Source organism: Orcinus orca, chromosome 4 (genome assembly GCF_937001465.1).
Source record: "Orcinus orca chromosome 4, mOrcOrc1.1, whole genome shotgun sequence".
NCBI classification, from domain to species: Eukaryota; Metazoa; Chordata; class Mammalia; order Artiodactyla; family Delphinidae; genus Orcinus; species Orcinus orca.
In genome coordinates, this window is record NC_064562.1 from 71958059 (window position 1) to 71964583 (window position 6525).

At 36.8% G+C, this 6525-nt stretch overlaps 1 pseudogene; it reads left to right on the top strand.

The window, feature by feature from the left end:
* Positions 1 to 1484: 1484 nt before the first annotated feature.
* Positions 1485 to 3146, top strand: LOC101278312 (importin subunit alpha-1-like; annotated as a pseudogene).
* Positions 3147 to 6525: the final 3379 nt, after the last annotated feature.

The following is a 6525-nucleotide window of genomic DNA, read 5'->3' on the forward strand; positions in this document are numbered from 1 at the left end:
AAAGAGAAAAACAAATACCGTATGCTAACATATATATGTGGAATCTAAAAAAAAGAAAAAATGGTCATGAAGAACCTAGGGGCAATACGGGAATAAAGATGCAGACCTACTAGAGAATGGGCTTGAGGATACGGGGAAGGGGAAGTGTAAGCTGGGACAAAGTGAGAGAGTGGCATGGACATATATACACTACCAAACGTAAAATAGATAGCTACTGGGAAGCAGCCGCATAGCACAGGGAGATCAGTTCGGTGCTTTGTGACCACGTAGAGGTGTGGGATAGGGAGGGTGGACGGAGACGCTAGAGGGAGGAGATATGGGGATATATGTATATGTATAGCTGATTCACTTTGTTATAAAGCAGAAACTAACATACCATTTTAAAGCAATTATATTCCAATAAAGATGTTAAAAAAATGTGAAGAAGTTTACATATACAAATGGTTTTACTCATTAACTAAAAAATACGGATGACTTTTTGTTGAAATCTAAAATGAGTATTTCTTTTGTTGAGTATTAGAATATATTTTTCCTTTCTATGTTCAACTAATCTACAACAAAGGAGGCAAGAATACACAATGGAGAAAAGAGAGTATCTTCAGTAAGCGGTGCTGGGAAAACTGGACAGCTACATGTAAAAAATTAAAATTAGAACACTAACACCATGCACAAAAATAAACTTGAAATGGACCAAAGACCTAAATATAAGGCCAGACATTATAAACTCTTAGAGAAAAACTCAGGCAGAACACTCTTTGACATAAATCACAGCATTATCTTTTTTGATCCACCTCCTAGAGTAATGAAAATAAAAACAAAAATGAACAAATGGGACCTAAATAAATTTAAAAGCTTCTGCATAGCAAAGGAAATCATAAACAAAATGAAAAGACAACCCACAGAATGGGAGAAAATATTTGCAAACAAAGTGACCAACAAGGGATAAATTTCCAAAATATACAAACAGCTCATGCAGCTGTATGTCAAAAAAAACAAGCAACCCAACCTATAAACGGACAGAAGATCTAAATGGACATTTCTCCAAAGACATACAGATAACTAAAAAGCACATGAAAAATGCTCAGCATCACTAATTATCTGAGAAATGCAAATCAAAACTACAATGAGGTATTCACACCGGTCAGAACAGCCATCATCAAAAAGTCTACAAAGAATAAATGCTGGAGAGGGTGTTGAGCAAAAGGAGCCCTCCTACATTGTTGGTGGGAATGAAAATTGGTACAACCATCAGGGAGAACAGTATGGAGGTTCCTTAAAACACTAAAAATTGAACTGCCATATGATCCAGCAATCCCACTCCTGGGAATATATCCAGAGAAAACCATAATTTGGAAAGATATATGAACCTCAGTATTCATAGCAGCACTATTTAAAATAGGCAAGACACTGTCCTCAGGCCGAACATGGTGGACGATTTGAGCACAGTTGATCCGTAGCCTGTGCGCCCTGCACCACCTCCTGTGGAAGCTTGAGCAGGCTGTGTAGCTTTCTCCCTTTGTCTCATAACGATGTCAACCAATGAGAATGGTAATTCACCATCTGCCCGCCTTAAAAGATTCAAGAACAAGGGGAAAGACAGTCCAGAAATGAGGCGGCGCCGAATAGAAGTTAATGTGGAGCTCAGGAAAGCTAAGAAGGGTGACCAGATGCTGAAAAGGAGAAATGTCAGCTCTTTTCCAGATGATGCTGCTTTCCACTGCAGGAAAACCGCAACAACCAGGGCACTGTAAATCGGTCTGTTGATGACATTGTCAAAGGCATAAATAGCAACAATTTGGAAAGCCAGCTCCAAGCTACTCAAGCTGCTAGGAAACTGCTTTCCAGGGAAAAACAGCCCCCTATAGTCAGCATAATCCGGGCTGGTTTGATTCCAAAATTTGTGTCCTTCTTGGGCAGAGCTGATTGTAGTCCCATTCAGTTTGAATCTGCTTGGGCCCTCACTAACATTGCTTCTGCGACATCAGAACAGACCAAGGCTGTGGTAGATGGAGGTGCTATCCCAGCATTCATTTCCCTGTTGGCATCTCCCCATGCTTACATCAGTGAACAAGCTGTATGGGCTCTAGGAAACATTGCAGGTGATGGCTCGGTCTTCCAAGACTTGGTTATCAAGCACAGTGCAGTTGACCCACTGTTGGCACTTTTGGCGGTTCCTGACTTGTCATCTTTAGCATGTGGTTACTTACATAATCTTACCTGGACACTTTCAAATTTTTGTCGCAACAAGAATCCTGCACCCCGCCTTAGATGTTGTTGAGCAAATTCTTCCTACTTTAGTTCGTCTCCTGCATCACGATGATCCAGAAATTTTAGCTGGTGCCTGCTGGGCTATTTCCTACCTTACCGATGGTCCAAATGAATGGATTGAAATGGTTGTGAAAACTGGGGTTGTACCCCAACTTGTGAAGCTTTCAGGTGCTACTGAATTGCCAATTGTGACTCTCGTGCTAAGAGCCATAGGGAATATTGTCACTGGGACAGATGAACAGACTCAGGTTGTAATAGATGCAGGAGTACTTGCCATCTTTCCCAGCCTGCTAACAAACTCCAAAACTAATATTCAGAAGGAAGCTACGTGGACAATGTCAAACATCACAGCTGGCCACCAGGACCAGATACATCAAGTTGTAAATCATGGATTAGTCCCATTCCTTGTTGGCGTTCTCTCTAAGACCGACTTTAGGACACAAAAGGAAGCTGTATGGGCTGTGACCAACTACACAAGGGGTGGAACAGTTGAGCAGATCGTATACCTTGTTCATTGTGGCATAATAGAACCGTTGATAAACCTCCTAACTGCAAAAGACACTAAAATTATTCTGGTTATTCTGGATGCCATCTCAAATATCTCTCAGACTGCTGAGAAACTAGGTGAAACTGAGAAACTTAGTATAAGGATTGAAGAATGTGGAGGTTTAGACAAAATTGAAGCTCTACAAAACCATGAAAATTAGTCTGTGTACAAAGCTTCATTAAACTTGATTGAGAAGTATTTGTGGAGGAAGAGGAAGATCAAAATGTTGTGCCAGAAACTACCTCTGAAGGGTATACATTCTAAGTTCAGGATGGCACTGCTGGGACCTTCAACTTTTAGATTGTACATCTGAGGCATAAAGTTGTTTGTTGTGTACTATGTCTGGTAGAAGTTTGTTTCTTAAACTGTCTAAATCTCTGAATATCACCAGCCAAAGTTTAGCTCAATTTTCTTCACATATAGGAAGCTAATGTATAGAAATAAAGTAAAATTAAACAAATCTGCAGCAAGGAGTAGAGATCACAGGTCAATGGAAAAACCCAAACAAAGGCTCTCTAGCCCTAATTCTGGCTATCAAATTCCCTGTTGCAGGTTTGCTGGACCAGAGGTTTTTTGCTTAACTCTCCCTTATTCATGAAATATTCTAGTATCCCAACCATAAATCTCCCTTTCCTCCCTTTTCCTTTTGTTTTTCACAAAGTTGGTTTCAGTCACTTGCAATTGAAGTAGTACTTATTAATACAAAATTTGATATTTTTATACTGAGAGGAAATATTTTTTTGAAAACAGAATGCTATACTCTGATCCATAGGGATTATACCACCCAATTCCAATTTTTAACCAAACTTTTATCCATATGCCATATATCTCTCAAAATAAGAATTCAAAATGAGTAAATTATAATTGAAAAGATAGTGGAATGCACACAAGGAATCTAAACAAAATAACCTACCAAAAGAAAATACTTAATTCTGATATGCTTCAGTTATTGTTATGGTAACAAAGAGTATAAGTGACTAAAACAAAAATCTTGAAAAGTCGTACTTAAATATAATACATTATGGGTTCATAATTTATTTTAGGATTACTTGTGTATTTATTAATAATATGCTTATAAGTCTACCTCTGAATAATCATCTTGAGTCATTATATAATCACATTGCTATGATAGGTACCAACTCCTACTTGCCCTGTATTTCCAATTTTGATAGTAACATTAATATTTAATTTTTCTTTTGTTTTGTTTTTAATAAGAAAAAATTAAATTGTTCAGCTCCATAGCCTTATGCCATCTCACTGGCAGCAATCTCTCCCTCTGTCTCATATTTTCTTTCTTAGGAGTAACAAAATTTTTGTTTTATCTTATGTTAATCATTTAGTGAGGGTCTCAGTCTCAGTTCCAAGTGGCTTAACAAAAGTATTGCATAACGGTTCATGCAATGCTCTCACCAAGAGGATTTCTAATGAATACAAATAGCTTTGCCCCATTAAAGTACCAAACAACAGCAATATGCAAGAACCATTTTGAGCCTAATGGGATACTGTAGTCAGTTCCCGTCAGGGTTCTAGCTTACAAGCAACAGAATTCAGCTCTGGCAGAAGTAAGAAAAAAAGTGGAATTATTTTAAAGGTACGGAGGATGAGAAAGGGTCACTAAAGCCTGGAGAAATAGATTTTATATAAGACCAAATCTAGCATGTCTGTGGAAATCAATAATTAAGAACAGTCAGTCAAGGCACTTCCCCACTCCTGTGCATCACCACTACCAATGGATGTCGTTGCCCTTGCTAGACACCTTTGAATATTACAGTTTCCTCTCTCTTTTCAATGGAGTCATTCAATCAAGAAACTAAGTTGTTGGCAAGAAAGACTACTTACATAAGCTTAGGCTACCAATATCTTGTCTGGCAAAAAATGAAAATAAGAAGAACATTCCCCTTTCAGATTGCCATGTCCAAGGGGCATAATGGGAATTCCCAAAACTTGTAAGAGTATTCAAATGTCCTAAGGGCAAGAAATTACAAATGTCAGTACCACTATTTATGAAACAGACTAAAAATATGGACAGCGAATAATATAAAAGAATAAAAGAGGAAGTAGGAGGAAGTCAAATCTTGTGGTATTTTGACTAAAGTGTTTTAAATTAAGTTTGTTTGTTCTAATTAAAGAGCACATTAAATCAATATTAAGATGCACTTTTGCTCATAAAATTTATAGCAATTAAAAATAGCAATATTAGTATTTTAGAGTGTGAAGGGAAATAGTTGCATGCACTGCTCAAATGCATAAATTAGTAAAAACCACACTGGAAAATTATTTGACAGTAGATAGAAAAATATTTAAAATGTACATATATTTTTATATACATTTCATGTTCAGGGACTTATAAATAAAAGAGTAGAAATATTCACAATATTTACCTATAAATATGACCTCCTGATAGTCTCTGCCCCTCTCCTAACATATCTCCTTCTGCAGTCTTAGTTGTTTATAACAAACCTACCAGCAACTCCCGTTTGTGTCTTGCTCCAGAATTTGATCTGGGGACCAAATTATCCCCACTACTGCCTCTCCAGTATAAGTCCATTATCTTTGGCCTAGAACATTAAAGCAACCTCCTAACTGGTCTCACTGCTGTCCACTCTTTAGTCTATCCTCAACAAAGTAGTCAAAATGATACTATTAATTCAGATCATACCACTTCTCTCCTCAGAATCCCCAAAGACTTCTCATTTCTTTCCCAGTAAAAGGTAAATCCTCACTATGACCCCTAAAATCCAGCATGACCTGACCCTCTGGTACCATCTGATGTCATCCCATGCTCTCCAATGCCTCCTTCAATCCAGCATTCTGGCTTCCTACTCATGGCATGTTGCCACTTTGAGACTCTGTACTTGCTGTTTTCTCTTCCTAGCATGATCTTCCAGATATCTGTATGACTGGTTTCTTATTCATATGTTAATCAAAACACTTTCTCAGAGAAACCTTTCCTGGACATGCTAATATTTCACACAGCAAGCCCTAATAATCTGTATTCACCCTTCCCACTTCATATGTTTTTTTCCTCAACATTCATCACATTAAAAAAATACTATATACTTACTACTATGTTATTTACTGCTTGTTTTCACCAAGTAGATTGCAAGGTTTCTGCAGACAAAAATTTTTCCACATTTATTTCACTATCATATCCTAAAAACTGAGCATAAGAATGGAGAGATGGGAACAACTTAAATATTTGAAAGCTAGATGATTGGTTAAATTGGTTTATATATATAATACCATAGAGTCACCAAATTTATGTTGTAGAAGAATATTAATTATCTTGAGAAATAGTCTATGAAACTCATTTATATTAACTTTTCTATGTATACTTTTTATATCTTAGTAAAGCAAAAACAAAATAGTTGCTTATACTAAGATGTTATCATTTCTTGGAGTTGTGTTTAAAAGTGTTTTTCTGAATTTTTCATATACCACAAATTTGCTAAAATGAACCTGAACTATAATTGTAAATAAAAATTCACACTATTTTCAAAAAAGCTAATCCTAAAGTGAATTTTTGAAGACAAAATGACCAAGACATACATAATTGAATGACACCAATTCTCACACTCTGTTAACCTAGTGACTCCAAAGGATGATAAGTAAAAAGAAATTCCCAGCCAGATATATTTTAGTGAAATCAGAACCAAAGATAAAGAGGGTATCTTTAAAGCATCCTAAAAGGGAAAAAGAGGAGTTGGATG